This window comes from Aulonocara stuartgranti, assembly GCF_965226115.1.
Source record: "Aulonocara stuartgranti genome assembly, chromosome: 14".
NCBI classification, from domain to species: Eukaryota; Metazoa; Chordata; class Actinopteri; order Cichliformes; family Cichlidae; genus Aulonocara; species Aulonocara stuartgranti.
Window position 1 is genome coordinate 5721416 of NC_138950.1, and position 23584 is coordinate 5744999.

General features: G+C 40.4%; 1 long non-coding RNA gene across 1 annotated transcript in view; it reads left to right on the forward strand.

Moving 5' to 3' along the window:
- Positions 1-23584, forward strand: part of LOC309687453 — a 30907-nt gene that overhangs the window by 920 nt on the left and 6403 nt on the right. Inside the window, exon 2 of the long non-coding RNA XR_014270775.1 lies at positions 23431-23566. This is a non-coding gene — a long non-coding RNA (uncharacterized lncRNA). The remainder of the gene's footprint in view (positions 1-23430; positions 23567-23584) is intronic.

The window sequence follows — 23584 nt, forward strand, 5'->3', positions numbered from 1 at the left end:
ACACTTTAAATGTATTCATGTGCATACATTTTCAGTCACATAGAAGTTAGAGGTAGATGAACCTACTATGTGGATCAGCAATATCTTACTTTATCTTATCTTAAAGGCACACTGTATAAAATCTCACCACTAGGTGTCAGTAGATCACAGATTGCGGTCAACTGAATCCAGTTTTCTTCTCTCTACCAGTTCAAGTGCGCAATCCTATCTGTGGTGGCTGTTGCAGGACAAACAACTCTGGCCACAGTTCACCTGCAGTGTTTTAGGCTGCCAGTCCGCTGTTTACCACACTGTTTGTCCACGTCTGTTTGCTCTGGAGGAGCCTGCGAAACTTGGCGATGAGACTTCTGTCCAATAACAGTGATGGTGATGTTGAGTATATCCTGTTAGCCAGCAGTAGTGAAACTTTATTTAGTGAATAAACTCATCCAATGTGATGATATAATCAAGCTGTTAATCAGCATTATGTTAGCTTATAAGCAGCTGTTGCTGTTGTTTAGCCGGCTTGTTGTCAGCTGTGAGAGTTGCATTCTGCTGACAGTAAATAATTGTGACAAAATCTGGAATTAATAAGCTTGTTTATGCATACTTTGTTCTTTTCTGACTTTTTAAAAACACGATTTACAACCTGAATAGGTGATAAAGCGATAGATCTTTCAGCCCAATTCTACTTTTTCTGCATAATCCATCATACAAAATGTAATCAAATGGAAAACTCTCTTTTTAAAACTTGTTTTATTAGTTTTAATCTTTTAACTTTATGCATCAAGCAAAGATTTAATTATATGCAACATTCTCTGACTGGAAGAAATTTGTTTAAGATTTAAACCTATTTTCTGCACATTCCAGCACATAAAATAAAATATTTTTTTGTGTTTACACTCAGTCTTTCAAATAGATGCAAGTAAAACACAGCAGAAAATAAATAAAAACAAAGACTAGCGGTCCTGTTGCTCTATTTTCACCTGTAAAGCAGGAGCAGGGTAGGCGGAGGTTTACCCTGGTGCAGGTGTGCCGTGGTCAGTTGAAGAATCCGCGAGTTTCTCTGTGAATTTCACATTACGTCATAGCGCACTCGGCGCTTGCTCGGAAGTTTAGGGTTTTTTTTCGCTGTAAAAAGAAGTTTTCTTCCCACGCACAACAGACACTAATGTTTTTGTCACTTTTTATGGAATCAAACTCAAAGTAAGGTCAGTACTTCCAAGCTTTAAACGCTGCACGCTCATACTCTCTCCCGCACTCGATATATGATCCATTGTTGATCTGCACACAGCTGTTGCCACTAACGGTGCACTTGCTTATGTCACTGTCATGAGACATTCTCGCAAAAAAATCACGGTTTTAGTAACGCAGCATTCCTACGGGAAAGTAACTAATTACCGTTTTTGCAACAGTAATCCCTTACTTTACTCGTTACTTGAAAAAAGTAATCGGATTACAGTAACGCGTTACAAGTAACACGTTACTGCCCATCTCTGATATTTAATGTATCTAAGTGCTTCTTTATACTTGTGTCAAATAGTTATCATGTACAGCTACACATCTGAGACAAAGATAAACATCCTGGGCTCTGTTGCTTCTGAGGTGAAACATAAAACTGTGGTTATGCATTCTGGGAATAATCTTGGGCAGCATTAACATATGAGCAAGGTTTATATTTCTATCCTCTTGTATGCCTTCATGACTCATTAAGGAAACTACTAAAGGCTTTATTTCTGACCCTTTATGGCCTGTAATCATTATACTGGATGCATCCTTCGGAGATAAAGAGTAGAACAACAACACAGAACTGCAGGTGAAGTGATGTTACTTCTCTCAGGGGAAGCTTTCGACTGAGTAGTTAACTGTTGATTAGAGGTCTGAAGCACATCTAAATGGTACGCAGCCATCAAGGCTAAAATTGGTTTAAATCTGGTTCAAATGTAAATGTTTAGCATGTGTAAAATAAGTACACAAATGCAAACATTTATGCATGTTTGTTTGTTTTTTTCCAGCATTTTTTAGTTATGAAATTGTTGCAGTTGTGATTAGTAAGCCACACAACCTCCACTGCAAGTCATAAATTGGTATTAATGGATGGCTTGTTTTACTCTGGTAACTTGACAGTCTGAACCAGGCATGTCCAAACCATTCTATATGGAGGGTCACGTGCAGCCCACTCTGATCTTAAGTGGGCTGAATGAGTGAAACCCCACTTTCTTTCAGTGTAACAATGTCTTAATATAAGATAAAGAACTACAATTTCAACAGCACATCTTAGTTTTTCTACATGATAAATGTGTAGAATTACAGAAAACATCTGGTAGCTCGCTGCCCAGTCTATCCCACATTTATAAAACATAACATTTTTGTTGATTGATGAAACTTTTTTCTGTTTTTTAACCAAAATTTCTTTAGTAGAGAGTGAAAAACAGGAACTTTTCTGTCATTTGATTGTTTATCCACTGCTTAACTACTTTGGTGTAATGTCATTGTAATGTTAGGTCATAGCAGGAAAATCTATAAAACTCGTGAAAATACAGTTAAAAAATACAGTTTTCCAAAGCTGTCCACTTGTCCTGGAGTCTTTGCCAGGACAATTCTAGCGCCTGCACCTTATGTTTGACACCCTGAATCATAACCATTGCTATAATCTGCTTTGACTGCCTACAGTGGTAAGTAGTGTCGCCTCACAGCAAGAAGGGCCTTCTAGTAGCAGTTCTGTCACCTTGGCAGCCATCTATCTAAATAAATGGCTATAGCAGTATTTTATGGGGTCAGTGGGACATAAAAACCAGTCAAATCCAAAATTTTGCCCCCCTAAAATGCTTGTACTTCTACTATGCATGGCCAGAGATTCACTGTTTTGTAATTGCAACATTATTATAGGCTCTGAGGTATTAACAGCACCTCTGCAGCCAATAAAAACCAAACAACAGTAACAAAAAAAAGTACACTCACCTACATCCTTACTATGATAACAAGTAGAGAGACAGCACTGCCGCTGGCTACACATCAGCACAACAACATGGCTGGACACATGTTTCTGCTGTCGACTGGTTCTTTGGGCGCAGAGCTGGGACAGCTATCCTGCCATCTTAGTGTTTCAGACTTTTACATTATTTCATTTATTTATTTAAAATTTTAGATTCTTTGCTATGTCTCTTCTTTATTTATCTGTGGTTTGATGATCTGGCCATCTGAGGTGTTTGCAGAGGTGAAGAGCAGTTGGCCTTTCTCTTTTCTTCAAAATTCAGACGTAACGACAACTTTTCACCCTTTACTCTTTCACCATGTCTCAACTTTGCTGACATGGCTTTTCAACAAACTTTTTTACTAAGTGGGATATGATTAAACAATGGTTCTCATTATTTAATAACTGTGAGGACAGTTAGATGTGCAGCTTCAACAGTCTTTGCATTTTTTTATGTTTTATTTTATTATTTTTTGAGATGTTAGGGACGTAAAAAGAGAAACTAAAAGAGGGGCGGGGTTCTTGATGTTCTTGTTGCGATGTCCATGGTGGGATTCAGCCTGTATCTTAGCAACCCTGCCTCAATGTGTTCACCTGCTTGAATGCACCACTGTCCCTGCTCAGCTTAGCAGCTGAGGGGTCAAGAGGTCAGAGCTCAGGCAGTGAGGCAGGTTCGACTTGTGCTGGAGTAGGACAGACTGACATTTCACCACCAAAACAAACAAACAAAAAAACTTTTTTTTAAAAAACCCAAAAGAAAAACACATGTAGTACTATGTGTGAACATCTGGTTATATGGTGCCATTTAGCTATGTGCGTGATGAGCACATCTGTGACATCTGCATTATTGTTCCACATACCTGCTTGTTAACTTTGTATCCTATATCCACTAGAGGGCAGATGACGGCCTAATTATCCCTGAAAACTGAAAGTCTTGCTTGTGAAGACAACATAAACGAATACTAATCATGTAATACAAACGGTTACGGGCCATAGGGATTCCTTTTCTGTGAACTGGACCGATCAATGGCCTTACCAGCACAAGACTCTGAGCGCATGGGAATATACAGTATTGAGTATTGATGAGGAGGAATATAACTTTGGAAAGTTCTTCTAGAAAAAAATAAGCACTCATGTCTCTGCTTTGAAGACGACAAACTCTGACACCTTCTGATCCTGACAGTCAGGAAGAACATTTGAAAAAACCTCACCTCACTTCTGTGTCAGTGGAAGTGGAAGGTTACAGGGGTTAAACGTGAGCTGATGCAGTGAGGCGTCTTCAGTTCCAGTGAGTCACTGTAACCTCCATCTACAGACAGTAATCTTACACCTGCCTGTGCCTCTACTGTATTGCATTATACCATCTAAAGGTAATAGAATGATGCAATATATCGCTGTGTGCAATACTAATTGTGTGTTCCTGCTGTCTGAGCTCAGTACAGGTCCTGAGGTGTGTGTGTGTGTGTGTGAGTGTGTAGCTGGGTGTTAGGCTGCGGTGCTATCTGCGATGGAGGAGGAGGAGGATGAATAATAAATGCAGTCTGAAGTTTGGATCCAACGTGTTCAGACTACTGAGCAGAGTAGAGGCCCTTCTACTGCCCAGCCGTGGCGATGCCAATGATAAGATTGTTGGGGGGGGTTGGGTTGAGGTTTTTTTTTTTTCTTTGGGGGGGGGGGGGGGGGGGGGTAATGAATTGGATTGGAGGACCAATTCTCGCCTGCTCTCCCCTCCCTCTGCAGTGATCTCTCTCTCCCTCTCGCTCCCCGCTCCTCTCATGCTTTCTTTTTCAACCAGCGCGCCTCGCTTGAGCCAGCCTGCGGCAATGTGAGCGTTGCCATGGTAACGAGGACCTGCCAAGGACCATGGCGATGGAGAGAGAGAGAGGGAGAGCGAGAAAGGAGGGGTGCAGCTCGTCAATGTCTTAGAGTCCCCCGTCCCTCCCCCACCCAAACATGCGCACACAAACACACACTCACGCACAAAAAGAGGCACACACACACTCTTCAGGCATGCTGCTGAAAGCACAAATATCACAAAGGAAATCTGTGGCAGGGAAACTGAAACACGGTTTTCAATTTTCATCTATCTATCTATCTATCTATCTATCTATCTATCTATCTATCTATCTATCTATCTATCTATCTATCTATCTATCTATCTATCTATCTATCTATCTATCTATCTATCTATCATTCCTTTACATGACTTCACTGGTTTCATTTTCTTCCCATATTTTTTTAATTAAAAAATAAAGGATACAATCTACAGTAAGAGAATACTGAGTTGTTGTTTTTTTAAACTATCCACTTTTCTACTATTTCTGTTTTCTGCCGTTTGTGTGTGTGCTTACGTGCATGTGTGCGTGCAGCTCTGGCTCATTTCCAGCTCCAACCCTCTAATAAGCCCCTCTGCTGAAACTGAAAGGGTGACATGGATCAATAACTGGATATATGAAGCTCTTCTGCACAAACTGACATGGAAATGGCAATCCTTTTCTTGTACCTCTATTTTCTCACAGACAATGGTGGGAGTTGTTGTGCCGGTTGATTGTGTAGTGTGTACTGCGCGTTTGTGTGACACTGCGGTGCAGCTTTGAAAAGGCTGCGGCAGCCGTCGACAGACGACAGTCCTCACCGCACCAACAACTTGATTGCATACTAATGTTTTGGTATGACGCATCTCTCTTTCTCTTCCTCCCTCCTAATCAACTTCTCTCCCTGTTTTCCACTTCCAGGCAGCTCTCCCCCTCCTCATCTCAATTATTTTCATACGTCTCCCTCTTTCTTTCTTCCCTTCCTTCTTTCTTCCAACCCTCCTGCTCTTCACATTGTGTGGCAGTGATATGGCACTGAGCTGCTGCTGGTACAACCCACCCACCACCTCTGCAATGAAATATAGGAATTCAACCAGATGGGACATAAAGATATAAAGGCGCTGAACACAGCAGCAGTATGCATTTTACAGGCAGAACCTTTACCAGGGCTGGAGCTAACAATTATTTTCATAATTCATCAGTAGTTTACATTTCAGTTGAGTCTTTCAGCCATAACACAGTAAAGAGTCCCTATGCTGTGCTCCCACAACCCAGGGTGTCTTCTCTAACAGTTTCAGGTTTCAGCAATCTAACACGTTAATGTTGCAGATATTTACAGTGACGCAGTGTAAAACAGAGAGAGAGGCTGCAAATCTTCACATCAGGTCAGTGTTTGGCAGTCAGGAAAATTGACTGAACAATTAAAAGTGATGCTGATGGTGAAAGCATCGCTCGCTCTGAGCCGTTTAATCTTCTGTAGTTAAAGAAAGAGCGAAGACAGCAAAGGGAAGGGTTGTTAAGCCTTGTGAGAACTAAGAAGCTTGTTCCTCAGTATGAGGACATTGGCGATCATATTTTGGTGCTCAGTGAATGTTGAACGTTTGCTTTTCTGAGGGAGAGATTAGCTGTTATGGATTTTAGGATTTGAAGCTCCATTGCCTTTTCTTTCTTTCTCTTTCGCTGCTGTGAAAACCTTTAAAAGAACAAACTGAGATAAAAAAAAAGACAACATGATGTTTTTGCGCAAACAATCTCTGCCTCTTCTAATGGGGGTAGTTTTCTTCTGACTTAATCATCTCAGACCTCTGACAGCAAAGTCAAATGTTAGACCAGTGAACGCTCTGCAAGACAGCGTGATAGGCTGCACACAGAATCTGTTGCTAGGCTCACTGTGAACAAACCAGTCAAGTCTGACATATGTTTTCAAAGCAGCCCTCTTAGCAGCTTGCAGCAGTTGCCATGGAAACCCCAATGCCATTTCCCCCCATTGTTTGGACCGCTCGATATCCTGAAAGCTTTTTCAGAGTCCTGGTATATTAAAACCTGGAAGCCCAACAGTAAGGGTTGGTTTTGTTAGTATGCATGTGTGAATATTTGTAAAAAAAATTATGTGTGTAGTTTTGTGTAAATGCGGAAGTATTTGTGGTTGTGGCTGCCTGTAAGTGTGTGTGTGAGACTGTGAGCAGGGTCATCTTCAGTCAGAAGCACCGATAAAAGAAGACGTCCTCTGCTTGACCTTCACGGGACACGCAGACATGGACTGCTCTCTGTTAACAAAGCCGAGGTGTGCTCAGGTTGAGAATCACAGATATGAAATATTTTAAAAAGTTATTGTCAGAGGAGCGCTTTTATTCTCAAAATTTAATCATATTAAACTCTACCATGAAAATGTTTCCCTTATGATTCAGATTAGATTAGAGATGCATAAAACTCTGCTGATGCTTTATGCATTATAAGCTGCTCTGCCTTTACATTTGAGTGTGGTTAATGTCATCGTGGCGCTGAGCTTGAATAATTACTGAACTTTCTATTAATAAAACTATAATAAATACTCCCATTTGATGTTTCCATGTGAACAGCTTTTTAACGATAAAAAATGTTGCTTTGGGCAGTTTGTGCAAAGCAAATTCAATTATTTCTGTCGTGAATTGGTGACGCTCTTCTTCACAGACGTCGCTTTTCCAAACAGTCAGCTCCCAAAAGAAGATTTAATATAGAATCAAATATATTAAAAATAGAATTACCTTAAAGAAAAACTGCTGGAAAGTAATTTATATCAACAGTGCAAATCAATTACCGTGTCTAACTTCTTGAAGTAAACAATTATTGTCAGTATTGCGTCATGGGTAGCTCCTCATCAACCAGACAGAGACCAAAGGTTTTGTGACCTCATTCTTTCTGCTTTTTCCCAAAGACCAGGACTACAGGTGAGGTTTAGATACAGATCGACCGCTAAATGAATGGATTTGCCTTCAGGCTTTGGTCAGGAATCCAATACAGCAGCCTCACTATCGCTGACGCTGCAATAATATGACTGCAGATCTTTCTTGCTCTGACTAATTAACAAGACAAAACACATTAACTCTTTTTTAAGAGAAATTCTCTCCAGTCCCCTACCATTTTCCTACTGCTTATCTTGCAAACTTATCTTGCAAACAATCATCAACACACAACAGTGAATCCAGAAAAACAACAGAGAGCTTTCAACAAAGTGTATCTCAAATAACTGTATATATATATATATATATATATGCTCTTCCAGCAATACTGGAAGAGCATATGGGAGAAGGATGCAACCCATAACGGCAATGCTCAGTGGCTAGAGGATCTGAGGGCTGACCACAGCGACCTCCCTGAACAGGGTCCAGTAACCATCACAGTGGCAGATATCCAAGAAAGGGTCTCCAGTATGAAGAGTTGGACAGCACCAGGGCCCGACATGGTTCACGACTACTGGCTGAAGAAGCTGACTGCACTCCACGAGCGTCTGGCAGCACAAATGAACCAGCTGCTAGTTAACGAGAGACACCCGGAATGGCTAACTGAAGGCCGGATGGTCCTGATCCCCAAGGACCCCAAGAAGGGACCGGTCCCCTCCAACTACCGACCAATAACCTGCCTCAGTACTACATGGAAGCTCCTGTCAGGCATCATATCGGCTAAGATGAACAGGCACATGGGTCAATACATGAGCGGGACACAGAAAGGAATTGGCAAGAATACCAGAGGCGCAAAACACCAGCTACTGGTAGACAGAACAATCAGCCGAGACTGCAAGACCAGACTGACCAACCTGTGCACTGCCTGGATTGATTACAAGAAGGCCTATGACTCAATGCCCCACAGCTGGATACTGGAATGCCTAGAATTGTACAAGATCAATGGGACCCTAAGAGCCTTCATCAGGAACTCAATGGGGATGTCGCGTACAACACTAGAGGCCAACTCCAAGCCCATAGCACAAGTCACCATCAAGTGCGGGATCTACCAAGGAGATGCTCTGTCCCCACTGCTGTTCTGCATAGGCCTGAACCCCCTCAGTGAGATCATTAACAAGACTGGCTACGGATACCGACTACAGAACGGAGCAGTTGTCAGCCACCTCCTGTACATGGATGACATCAAGCTGTATGCCAAGAGTGAACGAGACATCGATTCACTGATCCACACTACCAGGCTATACAGCAATGACATTGGAATGTCGTTCGGACTGGAGAAGTGTAGTCGGATGGTAACAAAGAGAGGGAAGGTAGTCAGAACTGAGGGGATTGAACTACCAGAAGGCAACATTGCAGACATAGAGGACAGTTACAAGTACCTGGGGATCCCGCAGGCGAATGGGAACCATGAAGAGGCCGCTAGAAAAGCTGCAACCACCAAGTACCTGCAGAGGGTCAGGCAAGTCCTGAGGAGTCATCTGAATGGTAAGAACAAGATCCGGGCCATCAACACGTACGCCCTGCCCGTGATCAGGTACCCTGCTGGGGTAATAGGCTGGCCAAAGGAGGAGATAGAAGCCACTGACATAAAGACAAGAAAGCTCCTTACCATGCATGGAGGGTTTCACCCCAAGTCCAGCACCCTGAGGCTGTACGCTAAGCGGAAGGAAGGGGGCCGGGGACTGGTGAGTGTCAGCACCACAGTCCAGGATGAGACAACGAACATCCAAGAATACATTGGGAAGATGGCCCCAACTGACCGAGTGCTCAGTGAATACCTCAGGCAGCAGAAACCCAAGAAAGAGGAGGGAGACGAGGAACCATCATGGAAGGACAGGCCCCTGCACGGTATGTACCACCGGCAGATAGAGGAGGTGGCTGATATCCAGAAATCCTACCAGTGGCTGGACAAAGCTGGACTGAAAGACAGCACAGAGGCACTAATCATGGCAGCACAAGAACAAGCTCTGAGTACAAGATCCATAGAGGCTGGGGTCTATCACACCAGGCAAGACCCCAGGTGCAGGCTGTGTAAAGATGCCCCAGAGACAATCCAGCACATAACAGCAGGGTGCAAGATGCTAGCAGGCAAGGCATACATGGAACGCCATAACCAAGTGGCCGGCATAGTGTACAGGAACATCTGTGCCGAGTATAACCTGGAAGTCCCGAGGTCAAAATGGGTCTTGCAGTCTTGCAGTCTCGGCTGATTGTTCTGTCTACCAGTAGCTGGTGTTTTGCGCCTCTGGTATTCTTGCCAATTCCTTTCTGTGTCCCGCTCATGTATTGACCCATGTGCCTGACAGGAGCTTCCATGTAGTACTGAGGCAGGTTATTGGTCGGTAGTTGGAGGGGACCGGTCCCTTCTTGGGGTCCTTGGGGATCAGGACCGTTCGGCCTTCAGTTAGCCATTCCGGGTGTCTCTCGTTAACTAGCAGCTGGTTCAGGGAGGTCGCTGTGGTCTGCCCTCAGATCCTCTAGCCACTGAGCATTGCCGTTATGGGTTGCATCCTTCTCCCATATGCTCTTCCAGTATTGCTCCGTCTCCAGCCTTGGTGGTGCTGTTCTCTTATTGTTCCCTTGCCACTGAGAGTACACCTTTGCTGGTTCTGTGGAGAACAGCTGGTTTATTCTCCTGCCTTCTATCTCTCTGGTGTACCTCCTCAAGCGGCTGGCCAATGCTGTGAGTCTTTACTTGGCAGTTTCCAAGGCCTCAGGTATGGACAGCTTGCTGTATTTCTTAGGCACCTTATTTGTCGCACCTTTCTGCAACTCCGTTAGTTGGCTAACCTCCCTCCGTGCTACTTTGATCTTGCCCTCTAGCCTCTAGCCACTTTGCAATCGTGCGAACTGTGTATAGAGAGCGACAGCACTGATCTGTGAGTGATGATAATTTGTGCACCAATTCCTCTGACATCGTCTTATTAATCGTTAGCTTACTATGCAAACATGACAAGTGAAATCTCCCGCAGCAAGCTTAAACATGTGAGAGGTTGATCGCGCAGAGAATCGCTGAGCTTATGTGAGTACGTGTGTAAAAGCATTTCAGTTCTGCTGAGCCAAATAAGACAGGTCGGGGTGAAGAAGTGACAGCCAAAGAAAAGCTTACCACAAAACGGAGAAGTTATGACAAATCAGACTATGAGGCAAAAAGAAAGTGCAGCTTTATGGTTTCATGGACAAAAGAATTTCTGTGGCTGCAATATGATGAGCTAAATAACCAGGGCTGCAGGGCTGCACATAAGTGGTCCGCAGGTGCGCATTCGCTGTCAAAATAAAAAACACGCACAAGGGTTAGGGTTAAATTTAAAAACTGTACTTTTGAGTTAAAATATATATTTATAATTTTAATAAATGACAAATTAAAAATGCATGAACATTTTTTGTATCGAAAAAATATCGAACCGTGACACCAAAGTATCGAACCGAACCGAACCGTGAATTTTGTGTATCGTTGCACCCCTAATATATATATATATATATATATATAAAAAATTAGAAATCCAATACTTGTAACAAGGACTTCATTCATGAGGCACATGCTCGTGACATTTTAAGATCCCCCTTTTTCCTTTTCACTACAAAACTACATACAGGACGTTTGCCACATTTCAAAATAAAACTCCCATGACAGGATTGAGTTTATTTTTCACAATACCAGAATTATAAAAGTTTGGGATCTACGTTTTTAAACATTTTTCCGTTTGTATTCAGAATTAGCTTTAGTGGGAAAAATAAAAATAAAAAGTATATGCTTTTCCTAAAACATAATTTAAATTATTTTTTCAGTGATTTCATTTCACATGTAGTTGTAGAATTTATTATAGCTCAAAATAAAGTCTTTCTTCTGCACTCAGCCATTTCTATCTAATGCCAGTATCTATTGTCCTCTAACTGGCAGCTGTGTAAGAACTCTGTTGATCAAAGGTATCAGCGTGGGACCCATCCAATCCGTGTTGCTAAAAGTGATCTTACTTCTTGTTGTACAAGTGACTAATTTTCACTGGCATCCAATCCTCTCTCGTCCTACGCTGGTGGATCCAGAAATCAGTTTGCCACAGACTTAAATTTCACATTTGTATTAATAATTAAATTACTAATTGCGAGTGAGCAGCAGGTGTCAAGTATTGCAGAAACAAGTTTGGACAAAACCAATCAACATTTTTTCAGTTTGAGATTTCAATGTAAATTTTGGTTAAATATTTGTTAAACAAATCTCGACTGTGTTATTTAAGCTTCTGGTTATCAAATTATGGTCAAGGTTTGATTACATAGGTCTGCAAAAAAATAGTTTTTTTCAGCTGTGTGGGATATTTGATTGGTAAATTTGATGCTTTTTAGGGTGCTGAATCCAAATTGATCTCCATTTTCCTCCATCACATACAGTTGTTGTTGTTTTTTTGCAAAACATGAGGAGTTTATATTTAAAAAAGCACAACAGTGATGAAAACAAAAATATTTTATTACAATTATTTATGCATAATGTTTCTGAGATTCCTTACCTTTTGCGATGAACAAAATAAAGCTGTTGGGACATGATCATCTGAGCTCCTCACACCGCCAAACCCACCTCCCCCTCCTAATGACCCCCATCAATTCATCGCATTTTCTTTTTGTATTTCTCTTGAGTCTCACTCTTAGACATATTAAATTTATGTAAGAAATCATTATTGGATATGGTTCTTTGACTCAAGTATAGTTTACCAGATTTCAGTTTAAAAATGGAAATTGCAAGAAAACCTGATGAGATGGAGTTTTTAAAAATATTTTCCTGGTTTCAGTGAGTAAAAATCCCTAAGAAACAGTCAAAAAATCCTATGCAGTTTTTTGGTTGCAGACCTGTGTTATAAGCCTTTGCACATCAAAAATAAACAATGGTAACTATACTTCATTTAATTTGCCTTACTGACAATTTAAACCTTCCATTACAGGTAGACACTTAAAACAAAACTTTAGTTGAGGCTGTAGTGATGGCGAGGTGATGATTTCCTCATTGAGGATTCTTCTTCTTCTTGGGTCGTAACAGTTTACTGGGCAGTAAAGGTGCCATGTGTTTTTGCAGTCTGGGCCTTTACTCATTCATCTCTTCATGACTTACATCATCTTTCCAGAGAGCCTTGTGTGTGTAGGCCCTCATTTAAACTTAGGTCAGAGTTCAGGCTGCTGGATAAGAGATGAATTGGATGTCGGAGACGAGCTGCTGCTCGCTCCGAAGTCCTGCTGGGCAGCCATCTGCACGCGGGAGAAGGCAGACGAACCATTCTGATCAGACTCTTCAAGACTGGGAGTTTGGTAAAGTAGGACTGCCCATTTGAAACTGTTACGACAGCAAAAGTGGATTAACGTGTCATTCTCCTCATGTAGTCTTACTGTACCAATGAATTTCAGACAATTGAAAGTTAAGTCAGCCTTTTAGCTCTGGAGTGTTGAGGGGTCCACTTTGTTCTGTCTGTGTTTTCTTGTTGAATTGTTGTTTGTTTTTAGTTGATGTGCAGCAGTTTTGGTAAAGACTCGGTGATATTGTGCACTTTAAGATCTAAAACAATATTTCTTGTGATTTTCTTATTGTGGAAACCAAATATTATTCTGCCGGGGAGAGGAATTGCTCTCCTTTAAGTTGCTGATCTGCTTTATTCTCCATTAGTTAGCATCCTCCTTTATGTTATGATTAAATATTCATGATTGAGTACTTTAATCATTGAATTGGCCATTACTTAATCCACTGTACACACTTGTTTACTTTTGTTCAGGCTGCAACAATCAATATTTTAAAGTTAACAATGGCTCAAATAACTATGTGTCATGTGAAAGGTGTTGTTTGTTGGCTCAAATACAAGCAATTATTGCCTGAGTGCCCTTAGATGTGGGTAAGCTAAGAGCGCATCAGTCTGACTGATGAGCTCCACTATGATGTGATGTCTGCAGTCCAACCCTGCAAGGTTTTGTGGTTCAGGTTACGTTAGATAGCTTAAAAGCGATGCTTTGCCTTGTAAAACAAAGCGTTTTTGTGGGCTGGATATGACAGATGAAATGCAAACCCTCATTTTCCTGCAAATCTGCAGTGTGACAATCAAACACTAAAACCTCACTGCTCAGCGCACACTGTTAAATGTACTGCAGCATTTTATTTTTACAATATGTCAGTATAACACTGTTAAAACATAGCTTTTTTTTTATTGTACTCCAAAAGGTCTAGTCAGTTTTGCGATGTAAAATACAGCAAGAGCTGGATAATAAGTTACTCGCAATTTGACAATAAAGATTTTGCAGTGTAACATCAAGCATAGGAAAAAACCATGACATTTAAAATTTTGCTCTAAAATTTCACAACTTCTTCATAAAAAGCCAGATTGTGGCGTTAGTAGCAAAGAAATGTTTTATCAGTCTGGTGGTCAGGATCCCCATAATGACCCCAGACATAAAGATAAAAAAATGAAATATACGAACGCATCTTAATCATCTATTAAAACTAAAAGCACTCAAGAATCAATAGTGAATATGAGTTTTTCCTGAAAAATAAACCCTTTCACTATAATTTATCTCACTAATGATAAATCTATATTCCCAACATCCTGAGTACAATAGAAAGATACATGCATCAAGGGAAAAAGTGCAATAAATTCCTCTAATGTGAGAAAAAAGGAGACTCAGTGAGACTTGCAGAACCATGACACTGTACAGTTACCAGCTCGCTTTTACTACATTACAAAATGAGCAATGTGAAATGAAAGTCTGAGGTATACCAACTTCACACACTTATAATATAAAAATCCTGCTGTTCACAGTCCTCCAAAAGGGGACTGTGCTCTATATGTTATATAACTCACAGAAATAGGTCAGTGCAATAGTAATGGAGTTGCTTCCATAGTGTTGTTCCCCCTCTCCCGTTGTGTCGAGTTTCAACATGACATAATGTGATATAATTTTAAAATATGTTTCCGTTAAAATTTAATATGGTTGACTTTAATAACAGATTCTGTTGTCAGACACGTGGCAGTGAATTATTGTACTGACAGTTTACTCCGACTGAACCTTTCCTGTTTTCAGACAGTCTGTTGCTCCATAAGCTGACTTATGTAAAGGAGATTTAGCTGGCACTGAGTGTGTTGCATAAATAGTCCCTTTGTATTCCAAATGTCCATCCAGAAAACTGCCTCCACTTTCACAGAGCAAAGTACATCCACTTCACCCCTAACCTCAGCAACAAGTGACTCAGTCTGAATTTACATGATTTCATTTTCCTTGAGCCCAATGTCCATGTTCCAGGACTCTGCAAGGGGTATTTTTACCAGACAGAAGCTCAAAACGAGACAAAGGAGGCACTGGAAGTCTTAAGATTAAGATTAAAGAAGTGGGCTGTAATAAACATCGGACACAGAGGTAAAGACAGCATTGATTGCATGCACAAGCTGCCAAAAAGCAGTTTGTGTGTTTCATTTGGGGGCTCAAATGCAAAGGCTGTGGTAAAATAATAAAGGAGAGTTTGGAAAAAATAGAAAATAGTAAACTTGCTCATCTATTTCTGCTCTCCATTGTGATTGCTGCAGCAACAGGCTGTGCTGGCTAGTTAAACGTAGAAATGCACATTCAAGACAGTTTTTAATTGTGGTTAAGAATGAGGTGACTGAAACCATGACAACTGTACAAGAAACTCACTTAAAGCTATAACAATACAAGCATTATTTGTTGTCTTATAAATATTGACACTTACTGATATGTTTCTCCAGTTGCACTGACTTCTTACATCTTGGCATCCTATATAAGGTCACCTGCCTCCGTTTAGGATGTAACTAGGTGTGATCATAGAGTGTATATAAAGAATAAACCTACCCAACATGACATTTGTCCAACACTGTGTGGATTATTCTGGAGCCACCTGCAGCATATTTGGACAAGAAGATGGAGAGTGAATACTGGGTAGCTCGGTTAGGAATCTGCACCCAGACTATAAGCTTAGCTGCCACACAGAGATAGATACCCCCTAATTAGTGCTAAGTACAAATAGCACTGTTGGTTAGCACTGTTGCCTCACACCAAGAAGGTCCTGAGTTCAGTTCTTTCTGTGTGGAGCATGCTCTCCCTGTGTTTGCATGGGTTCTCTCTGGGTACTCCAGCTTCCTCCCACAGTCCAAAGACATGCAGTTAGTGGGGATAGTTTAATTGAAAACTCTAAATGGCCAGTAGGTGTGAATGTGGGAGTGAATTTGAGGACAAATGGCTGTCTGTGTCTATGTGTTAGCCCTGTGACAGACTGGCGGCCTGTCCAGGGTGAACCTGTCTCTCACCCTAAGACAGCTGGGATAGGCTTCAGCAGAAGTGAATGGATGAAGGGGCAAATAAAAGGGAATTTCCCTCACCAAAACTGCAGCACAACCTTCTTGGATGGTCTGCTAGTACAATGAACCATGCAATGATTTCAGGCGTGCACTACCTACACCAAAACTAACTAACCCAAATTTTTTTGGGTGGCATTTTCTCTAAGCCTTGGGGAACATAGCACCTAAGTTGGCGTAGCATTTGACTTTGACCTTTCTTGTTTTTTTCAAGGTCAAGATCTTATTGTGTGATATGTCACATAAAAAGGCACAGATGTCCCATGATGATGCAAAGATGCCATAACAGGCTGACGTTCTCTGAGGGCTCGTGTTTAGCCACTGCGTTCTACAGTTTTTTCCTTAAGGTGGAACGTTTAACACTGCTGAATAACTTTGATTTTTTTGCTGTTTAAATATATCCTATAGATAGATTTTTATTTCTTGTTCTAACATCAATGATTTTTCCAATGAAATCTGCTTCATTGCATTTTGGATTGAAACCTTGGGATCTCATCCGTCTGACTGGAGGAATAAAGAAAGCTTCATTTCATCCTCTTTATTTCCGAGCACTTAGCCTGATCAGATTATCATTCAGTTATTAAATGACCCGCAACAGTAATAACTTAAAAGCAGAGCAGAGGAATGCAAAGACTGAAGGTTAGTTCAAGTTCACCAATCCGCTAAGTCTGTCTTGAATCTCACTTAGTCCTGACATTTATTTTTTTCCGACTGCTGTCTTCCAATGTCTCTTGTTCAAATGAGGAAAGAGGAAGGGATGGAGAAAAGCAGGGATGGAAAGCCCGAGGCAAAGAAGACTGAAGGGAGGAAACAAGTAAAAGGGGTTAAGGAGTGAGGCTACACTGAAACAGATAGAAAAGGCAAGGAAAGGCTGGAGTAGGAGCGTTTATGTATTTTTAAAGGTGGAGAAAAGCAAAAGCCTTTTATGGAGAGTAGTAGGCAGAACCCTGAAGTCGTGTCAGCGTTTGCCTCAGCTGCCTCAATCATCTTTAGTTATCACTGACTCATTCATCAGCTTCTTGATTACCAGCTGACTAATAATAATCAAACAATGTCTCAAAGTAGAAATAATACATGTCTCAGATATTAATTCATATTTAAAACTGCCTTTCACCACAGCCCTGATCATATCGAGGTATTTGGCATCCCAATTTTAACGTCAAACTTCTCACTGTTGCTTTTCTGATACACTCTCAAGCCGTGTTATCAGTCTCCTCCCTGTGCGCTGTGCTCTCTGGCACACATACAGACTTTTCCCTAAGATAATGTTCATGTATTGTCATATAGAGGCTCAGATTCTTAGAAAGAATGTCCAAACAGCAAATATTTTGCTGCTATATATAAACCTTATAAGTCATTGAGGACTTATGTTTGTCATTCCCTATTTTAATGCATTTTATTGGGACCGATGTGATGGGTTTTGACAGAATATTCACCAACGATTTACATTTTTACAAGATTACAAGAACATACAGCTCTCTTTGTTAAAATTTGATTTGGCGTGTGACTCAGTTATGCAGTAGTGACCACTGGGTCGGTAAAGAGATGTTACCTGTAACGGACAGACAGGTAAATGATCATGCGTGATACCTGCAGATCATAAAATAAAGCAAAAACAACCACGAGAGAACGAAGGAGCTTACATTGTGTGTTTTTGTTGCTCCGCTGTGACTGTAATGTGTAGCAGCCTCAGGCAGTCAGAGCAGCCTGATGTGGTTTCAGCGCTCTCTGGCTCACTTCCATACATCACGGAAAGTCTAATGTCTCCCGACAGGGTTCGCGTGATGGTTTGGGGGTCTCAAAGACAGGTGGATAGTCGAACCCGCTGGGCAGAGCCAAACGTGTCGAGAGGCTGCTACACTGTGATTAAAAATGACTCTGTAAGATACCTGCAGGCGGCTCTTCTGGTTTCCAGAGGAATACTTTGGCCAAAAAAACAGGAGTGTCTTTGTTTTTCACAGATTTGATCACAGTCTTGTAATTAATGAATGTCACATGTGGGTACACTAATGAAGTATGGCTTTATTGCTTATATTTTCATACATGATATTGGTAAGTCTAACCCTCCTAAAGTCTTTTCCTGCACCATCTAAGAGAAGGAATTTCCTGTTTGGCTTCCTTACAGATATTCCCACCCCCTGCGTGGCATGTATTTTAATACAAAGGTGGCGTATTAGTGACGTAATAGTGGGAATTAGGAGCCACCAACGTTAAACTGTTATGGTCTTGGTCACGACCAAAGCACCATTTTGGACCTTTGAAGAACTGTCTTGTTTTCAGAGTGCAGTCTGAGTGCAGAGGGCTGCTGGCTTCTCATAAACTGTGGAAAGACTAATGTGTCCTTGTGGGTTTGTGTGATTTGCAGGGCCGGGAACGTTATTACAGTAAAAATAGAACAACAACGGCAGTAATAAGCTCTGTTTCTATGCATGTCTTCAAACTTGTGCCAAAAATAGAGTCAAATTTGGACTATGGCTGTATTATGTTGCAACACTGGATGTGTTACATTTTTCTGATTGGAACAACCAAATGTGTAACACGTGTATTATGTCTGTGTTAAAACAACAGCACAATCCTGTAAATGTAGCCAACACTTGACAACACTCTGTATATCCAGTCAGGTCTTTTGCACGGTAGACACACAACAGATAAAAAAAACTTATTTTAATCCTGCTCCTTTAAAAAATAATGCAAATAAAATAATGCAATAGCCTTTATCAGTTAATTATACAATACGCTGCATTACATATACTTAATGTAATACACGCATGTTAAGCCATGCTTTTCTGTCTGTGCTGTAAGAGCTTTGTTGGCATGACTGCATGTTTCACACATCCTATTAGAGGAGAGCTTACACTGTCTAACCCTGCTCAAGATTTCACTATTTTTACTTCCAAGCATTGCTGCCGAATCTATTCTTGATCCCTCATAATGCAAAAAGATAAATTGTATAATTCTACCCAAAAAATTGCTACAATCCAGTAAAAAAAATCACCTTTTGGCAATTAATTTCTCTAATCATGCCATTTTAATGGGGTAATGCAATAAAAATGAGCATAACTGTTAGCCGGGCGGTGGCTCTTTGACTACTCTTGTACTTAGCTGCACTTGCAGGCTCACAAATTTAGCCTTAATTACATATTTCTTTCATTGCATGTCTTGGTCTTTCTCTGAAATGAGCTAAATATAAATCTGAAAACATGCATTGCCTGAATAGCATTTAATGTTTAATAATTAGTTTGAGGTGAAAACCTTTAAGGTGACTATTTCCCAGCAACATATAATTTCTTATTCATTTCCTAATAAAGTAATGAAGACATGTCGCCTTTTATAATCTATCCATTTGTTTATTCATTTTTATTTATTTCTTTGGTTTATTGTCATTTATAAAGTGTAAATCTGTATTATGGAACATAAACTGCGTAAAGGCCCACCACTCTAAAAATGCCGCCTCTCTCTCACACGCATCGACACCGTCTCTCGCTGCTGCCTCCTAAAGATGCTCACACAAATTTAGACTCCATTGCTGATTCCTCTTTGTCATCTTCCTCATGCATACTTGCGAACACACTGTTCACACTTTTTGTTATGTTTAGAAGATTACCCAAAGATTCTGCCTATATCCTCATTATGCTAATCTGTCCTCGTCAGCCCACGCAGCAGCTCTGGATGCTTCTGTGCTTCAGCTGCAGCTCAACACAATTTCTTAGTCTTATTCAAATCAGAGTTCACCCTGCACAGCTGCTCCGGAGGATTTGGTGAATTCAGGTCAAAGTAAAACAAAAATCTGCATGCTGGAAAGAGTGGGCTGAAAACATGCCCTGACACTTGCAGAGCTAATGGAATAAAGCATTAGCTCACTGTGTTGGAACATAATAACAAATATATATCATGCTGCACTTTCCTAAACGTTCCTCGTAATAGTCTCTTTAATTATACTGCAGGCCTATATAGTAGCAAAACGACTTTGGCACCATGGATAGCTTGAAATGCTGGGATATGATTCCTGCTGGCTGAGTTGTGGAGCTTTTTGATGAAAACAGCTGCCTGCTACAGCTGGAAATGAGCACTAAGACGTTCTGCAGAGGTGACGGGAAGTGCAGCATCAGGTGATAATTCTCTGCAAACCTTTTAGATGCCACATGCAATCCTTTATTATACTGCAAACGGAGATTAGAGCAATGTAGAGCATTAACAGCCGTCCAGATGTGTCTTACCTTCAACGCAACAAGTTCCATTTGCTTGCCTGAAAATGTTCCAAGGAGAAATAAATCCAAGAAGAAAAGAAGTAGAGCAGTAAAATAGTGCTTTATGTACTAAAAGAAGAGGCAGAGAGCATTTGGGCAAATTGCATTTTTATGTTGTTCACAAATGAAAAAAATAAACACCAGGGAGAGAAGGGAGCAGGACTTCTTTGCGTTCTGGTTCTGCCGCCACCCACAGCAACATCGGCTAGACACATCAAGCACTGCGTAGGTTTCCCTTTTGTGCCGTAGAAAAATGTATTTATTAAAGCATCGACTCCAGAACAAAAACAAAAGAAAACGAACAACAGCTGCAGGATTGCAGAACATATTAGGTACCATAAAATTGATAAAGCAATCACTGTACATACTACAGTGTTCTTTTTTTTTAAGTCACAGCTTTTGTAATGCAGTTATGGTTGATGTAAATATTTTTTACACATATTATACATTCAATAAAACTGAAATATGTTTGAGAAAGAAATGTACATCTGAATTATAGCACTTATGATGGTGCTGTAGGAAAATAATATGGATTAAAGACGGTGACGAGCAATTTAAATTGATAAGCACTCTTTTTAACACAAAACTATAAATATATATTAATATCATTAGTGCAACAAGTTGAGTTACTTATGTTAGACATATGTTAGGTGTGTGTGTGTGAGGTCACTTGAAACACTTGATGAAGGCAGGAGAATGTGTTGTTCGGCTTACAGCTGCTGTAAGATTAGTTGCTTTTAGATGAAAGAGCAGACGGACTATCAGCTCATTTTCACTCCTAAATATTCTCCTTATGGTTCAGTGACTTTATGTGAGACAAATCTGCTGTATGTGGTTAAGATACTTTCATAATGCGAGATTTGAAGCTTTCCGTGTAAGTACAAAGCATTTTAGGTTCCAAAATTATTCAAGTTAATTTAAAATGAAGTCAGATTAGAAATCATATCTTTAATTATTAAACTTTTTATTACACTCTAAATTTCATATAAAATAGGTTGTATCAAAAACCTGCAAAGGGACTGCGCTGTTGTCTTCTTTATATCACTTAAAGGGTTTCCTTTCAAAAAGGTAAATGCTGATTTTTTAAATCTGTTATCTGTGAATCTGCTGGTGGTTGATATATTTTCATTTCTTATCAAAAGAAGAAAAAATTCTATAGTGAAACACATCCCAAGGAAGGAAAAGTGAGAAGATAAAATTTGAGAGCACTGACAGATGAATCATTTCATGTTTCTGCTCCATCTTCAGCATTTCATTCGGGGGCGAAGCACATACACTGCCTCAAAGCCGCAATTTAGATTTAAGGTGATATTATTAAAGATCCAATAATGCCCGCAATTTTACCTACTGAATTACATTTTTCAGATCTGTTTTTTAATTTGCTTCATCCCCTCGAATTAAATATAGCCCTATGGAATGAAACCCTTTGAGCCAACCTCCCTCCTCACTGTGGATCCAGTTAAACGGTGTTGCTCAGAATGTGAATTGCAAAGGATTAAGTGATTGTGTATCTTTTAGATTCAAAACATCTGCTGCTTAGTTTGGCAAAGGCTCACATGCCCTCAGACTGGGATGGAAAGCAGGCAGCTGGAGGGAGTGGTGATTATTATTTGGTTGTTTGCTGTAATTTATTTTTAAGGTAGACAGTCATTGCTTCTCTGTAGGAACAGTGGTGCGGTCATCTCCATCTTCACCATGAAAAAGTAGAAGATTATAGGTTTAGTCCAAAAACCTTCTTTTCCCTAACCTGTGCTAATAAAAACAAAAATGCTGTATATTCACCCCCTTTAGGAACCATGGAAACTCTTTGGGATCGATTGCCTTACTTATTTATAACAGCTACTAAAAGTTAACAGTTTCAGTGGGGTGTGGATATGTCACAGCTTAATGCCTATGGTTGTATGTAAACATGGTCAGGTCAGGGAGAAAGAGCACAGAGAGGCATCCAGTACCGAATCCAACACTATAAATAATTTGCTGTAATACTCTAAATATTTGCATGTCCCTTTATGCCTTCCTGAATTGTGAAACTAAAGGATGCATCTGTGGGTTGTTTTTTTTATTAATGCTGTGAAGATGCACTGCCAGCACCGGGGCAGTGTAGTGTGATTCTGCTTGTTGCTTACTTTGGTTTAGTTCAGATATCTACATCTGCAGATGGACAACTTAGACATTTGGCACAGACCTACTTACAAAATGTGATCATATGAACCTCCATCTAATCCTCAGAGATAAGGCAAAAACAAAAAACAAGAGCTGCAACCCAAGGCTCGTAAAAGCTGAGCATTGTTGCAGAAATATACACTCCATGAGGAAAGAAATGTTGCAGTAAGCGAGCACATGCGATTTATCTTCATCCCTACTTCCACCAAACCTCACTGGAACAAGTTGGACATTCCTGTGAAAACTCCTTTGGGGTTCAGTGGGATCTATTCTTAGAGTTCAGATGAATGAGGGAGCGTGTAAAGCAGTGAAAGGAACACATGAAGAAGGAGGAAAATCAATATGCAGCTTCTAAGAGGAAAGGTGAGCTAATAGCAATCGTAGGTGCTTTGTTAAAACTGACAAAGATGGATGGCAAGCTAGCACTGGCTACAATTAGATAAAGAGTTACAATTAAGAATCAGAGGAATTTCCTGGGAAAGATGCTTCATTTCATAGTTTATTAAATTACTTTTAAGGTCTGTGGTGGTATTTAAACTCTGGATTTTCAACTTATTTATAATTGCTTGACTGGTTGACAGAAAATCGCAGCTCCATGAACAACACCTGAGCAGCCTCATTTCAATGAAGTCGGTGATCTATGTGTTAGCACCAGGCTTAGTTTATTAACCTAGCTTCATCGCAAGGTCCTCTATAGAAAAGCAGGGCAGTGGTGACTGAAACACTGAAAAATGACATGACATATAAAAGCAACTACACTTCCAGTTTGGATTAGTTTAAAAATGTCTTTCATAATAATGTTGTTTATGTATTATGTGGCTAAAATAATCGTCAGAAGACATTTCTCAAGCTTTCAAATGAAATGCTTAACTGACAGCATGAAGTTTCAACAGAAACGAGTTTTTAACTGTATATTTTAATGCAGGTTGTAGCAGTGATGTGAGGGGATTTATTGCTTTCTTTGTCTTTATTCTTCTACAGAGCTGTGACTTTGAAAATGTACTGTCTCTGCAGAGGAAGAACCAAGCTTTAATCACTCCCTGCACAATGCACAGGACCTTGGAAAAATGAAACTACTATATATATTTATAAACCATGTGTTCCTAGCTATACACAGGTAGAGAGTTTGCATTCA